Consider the following 4,938-nt stretch of genomic DNA (forward strand, 5'->3'; position numbering starts at 1 on the left):
CTATTACTGGGATCGCAACACAGTGATATTAAAACATGTGCTGACATCCCCTTCCCCCCCTTCCAAACTTACTCTAATTTACAAATAATGGATCTTCAATACCAAGTTTATAATGTTATCCAAAGTTAACACCTTATTAATAAAAATATAACTTTAGCAGAACGCAGATTAAATACAAGGCAATCTAGTTAATATCTATGATTTAAGTCCAATCTTTTTTCATCACCAACCTCCACTCATGCAACAACAGACACACAGCTAAGGAATATACTTTTAAAAATGCAAGAATTGTTAAGTTGCCCATTTGATAATTGTTTCGATGATAAATAAGTCTTCATGAAAACCAATGTGTTGTATTACAGGCATGCTGGATTGTACCTGGCTTGAATTCTGAAGTCAGCAGTCAATGTAAACAGCTTCCACAGATCTCAGGAAACTTTCTCTGATTTGTTACTGACTGGAGTTCTTTTCTCAGGACTTTCAACAAGTCGATAACTGGAGAATAACTAGAGAGAGCGAAGCTAAACAATTCCTGCAGCTTCTAATGTTACAACCTGGTGCCAGTCCATCTACTGTGTTCTTACAGCAGTACTTAACCTGCATGATCTCTCCCGGCCAATTTCCATAGCAAACATCAGTCTTTTGTTCTCTTCTTTTTAGTAAAACAAGCGGCTGTTCACAATTTATAGTTTGATTCTCAACTGCAACTTACAGTTCCAAACCAAAAAATGAGAAAAACAAAAGAAAAATAATGATGGTCATAACATAACGTCCAGTGAGATCAATTTTACTGAAACTCAGTGCAAACAGACCGTACCATTGTCCTGGCACTGTCCACCTCAGACCTCCTTCATGTTGATGATTTCTTATTGAGCAGGGAGGTCAAAAATCTGAATTATTAAAATGTTTTCAAATTGTAAATCAGGATTATGAAGACATGAATTGAGTGCCGTTTGGTCTCTGGAGCCATTCAAAAGATTGTGGCTTATCTGATCACGACCTCAATCCCCCCTTTTCCACCTACCTTTTACTCTCTGACTGGTCAAGAATCTACTGAACTCAGCCTTAAATATATTCAAGGACCCTTTCTGGGAAAGACATGCCCGCACTGTCCAGTAAAAAAAAACCTCTTTGTTTCCATCTAAAATCGGAAGACTCCTTCTCTTTAAACTACACCCTCTCATTCAGTTCTCTCCTACAAGGGGAAACACTCTCTCAGTCTGTAAACTGTTAAGGCCCCTCCGATTAAATCAGGCCCAACGTTTCCTCATCAGACAAGCCCCTCATACCTCAGGATCAGCCGACTGAACCATCTCTGAACAACACCGAACGCAATTATGTTCCTTCTTAAACAGGGAGACCAATAACTGCTGATTTTAGAACAGACCTCTCAACTCGGAGAAGCTGAGGACTGCTGATACTGGAGATCAAACTGTGACAGGAATGTTAATGTAGGCCTTTTGAGTGTTTCTCAGGGACCGTGAGGCAAAATGTGGGTGGCACGGTGGCTCAGCGGTTAACACTGCAGCCTCACAGCACCAGGGACCCAGGTCTGATTCCAGCCTCGAACGACTGTCTGTGTGGAGTTTGAACATTCTCCCCGTGTCTGCGTGGGTTTCCTCCGGGTGCTCCGGTTTCCTCCCACACTCCAAAGATGTGCAGATTAGGGTGAGTCGGCCATGCTAAATTACCCATAGTGTTAGGTGCACTGGTCAAAGGGAAATGGGTCTGGGTGGGTTACTCTTCGGAGGGTTGGTGTGGACTTGTTGGGCCAAAGGGCCTGTTTCCACATTGTAGGGAATCTAATCTAATCTAATCTTATCTGCTCCACCCTCCTCTTTGACCACCTCCATCCACCTATTGCATTCTCAGCTACCTTCCCCCCCAGCCTCCCCCCCCTCTCATTTAGCTCTCAGTCCCCCCGGCCCACAAGCCTCATTCCTGATGGAAGGCTTATTCCCGAAATGTCGATTCTCCTGCTCCTCGGATGCTGCCTGACTGGCTGTGCTTTTCCAGCGCCACACTCTAGACTCTCAAGTGTTAATGTTGATCTCTCTCTCTCTCTCTGCGCCTTCTCTGCGGCTGTAACACTGTATGCTGCAGTCTGTTCTGCTACCCTGAGGCACTTTGTATGGTACGATTCGCAAAGTAACACTTTTCACTGTACCTCGGTACACGCGACAACCATAAAACAAATCAGTAATTCAGATGTGGTGTTACCAACTGCAGTAAAGCAGCCCTCTTGAATCTCCCATGCCCCTTACATTCCATTTGCCGTTCCAGTCACACGTGGGGCTGTGGCATTAGTCTCAATGAGTCATAGACTCATAGAGATTTACAGCACAGAAACAGACCCTTTGGTCCAACCCATCCATGCCGACCAGATATCCCAACCCAATCTAGTCCCACCCCAGGGAAAAGACTTTGTCTATTTATCCTCATAATTTTGTAAACCTCTATAAGGTGACCCCTTAGCCTCCGACACTCCAGGGAAAACAGCCCCAGCCTGTTCAGCCTCTCCCTGTAACTCAGATCCTCCAACCCTGGGAGAGTTGATCTTGAATAGCTATAACTCTCAAAGCTGGAGAAAGTTTGGTTTGTGTCCAGCATAACCGTTCAGTAACAGCACAAAAAGAAGATATTCGAACCTGATAATCAGTTTAATTGGCCAACCTCCTAAACTAAACCCAAGTGCCATTGTGTGCTGCACCAGTACTGTTACCCAGCGCCAATCTCCTGCCTTTCTCTCCCGTATCCCTGCACACCTTGCCTGTGCAAATAACCATCCAATTCCCTCTTGAATACTTCAATAGAACCTGCCTCCACCACATTTCCAGGCAACGTATTCCAGATTCTGAATGCCTCAACTGTGTAAAATAGTGTTTTCCTCACATAACCTTCGGTTTTTCTAATGTCACTTTAAATCGGTGCCCTCTCGTTCTTGTTTATTTTACAAGCTTAGAATCATACAAAGAAGCAGGCCATTTGACCCATCAAGTCCACACTGTCAAAGAGCATCCCACCCAGACACACGCCCCTATCCTGTCCCTCTAACCCTGCACATCCCACTGCTAATCCACCTCACCTGCACGTCTTTGGACTGTAGGAGGAAACCCACACAGAGAATGAGCAAACTCCACACAGACGGTCGCCCGAGGCTAGAATCAAACCCAGGTCCCTGGTGCTGGGAGGCAGCATTGCTAACCACTGAGCCACCCCTGAGTGATCAGTCCCAACGTCTCGAATCCATCCCCATCTCTGAAGTTTCTCATTTCTGGAGCCATGCTTGTAAACCCATGTCCGTACTCTCGCGAATGCATTCACATCCTTCCTATAATATGGCACCCACAACCATCCACAATACTCCAGCTGGGGTCTAACAAGTGCCCTGTACAATGTGGGTTTAATTGTGTTTAATTGCAGATAACGAATGGGTTTTAAATGGGGATTTTCCTGTCGACCTTTACATAGAGCCTACGGCATGGGGGGATGAGGAGGTGCATGTCTGTACCTGTCAATAAATGTATAAAATGTGTAAATTGGCTCCAGTTTTATCCTTCACCATCTGTCGTTCTGAAATAAGGAGGGTGTAAAAGTGCAAGCAATGCCTTTTACTTGGCATCAGCTGTTTTGTCCGGATCATTCACCTCGTTCAGAAAGCAGGGTCTTGAAACTGGGTATGTCTTAAACTGTTTACAGACGCAGATGACAGGAACTTCACTGAATCCGCAGCAGGAAGTGTATAAATAGCAGGGGAAAAACAGAGTTTCTGACACACGCACAGCCCAGTTTTAAATCCCCATGGAACTGGACTAGATTAGAACAGAAATTATTCAAGGAAACATTCGCCAATGATATAAAGGACAAAAGGACAGAAAGACAAAGGCAGAATGAAAGCTGTGAGAAACTGAACAGTAACGCGTATGACTCACAGACTTGTGATAGATCAATCTGTCTTCACCAGTACTGTATCCCAGTGTTATACAGGGACATATCCGTCTGCACCTGTAACGTACTCCAGTGTTATACAGTAACAGACCTGTCCCCACCAGTACTGTACCCCAGTCTTATACAGTAACAGACCTGTCCCCACCAGTACTGTACCCCAGTGCTCTACAGTGACAGACCTGTCCCCACCAGTACTGTACCCCAGTGTTATACAGTGACAGACCTGTCCCCACCAGTACTGTACCTGTGTCATACAGAGACAGACCCGTCCCCACCAGTACTGTACCCCAGTGTTGCACAGTGACAGATCTGTCCCCACCAGTACTGTACCCCAGTGTTATACAGTGACAAACCTGTCCGCACCAGTGCTGTACTCGAGTCTTATACAGGGAAAGATCTGTCCCCCACCAGTACTGTACTCCAGTGTTATACAGTGACAGACCTGTCCCCACCAGTACTGTACCCCAGTGTTATACAGTGACAGACCTATCCCCACCAGTACTGTACCCCAGTGTTATACAGTGACAGACCTGTCCCCACCAGTACTGTACGCCAGTGTTATACAGTGACAGACCCGTCCCCACAGGTACTGTACCCCAGTGTTATACAGTGACAGACCTGTCCCCACCAGTACTGTACCCCAGTGTTATACAGCGACAGACCCACCCCCACCAGTACTGTACCCCAGTCAAATACAGCGACAGACCTGCCACCACCAGTACTGTACCCCAGTGTTATTCAGAGACAAGCCTGTCTCCACCAGTACTGTATCCCAGTGTTTTACAGTAACAGACCTGTTCCCCACCAGTACCATACCCCAGTATTTTACAGAACTGTCCCCACCAGTACTGTACTCAAGTGTTATACGGAGACTGAACTTTTCCTACCAGTACTGTACCCCAATATTATACAGGGACAGACCTGTCCTCACCAGTACTGTACCCCAGTGTTATACAGGGACAGACCTGTCCTCACCAGTACTGTACCCCA

Source organism: Chiloscyllium plagiosum, chromosome 39 (assembly GCF_004010195.1).
Source record: "Chiloscyllium plagiosum isolate BGI_BamShark_2017 chromosome 39, ASM401019v2, whole genome shotgun sequence".
NCBI lineage: Eukaryota > Metazoa > Chordata > Chondrichthyes > Orectolobiformes > Hemiscylliidae > Chiloscyllium > Chiloscyllium plagiosum.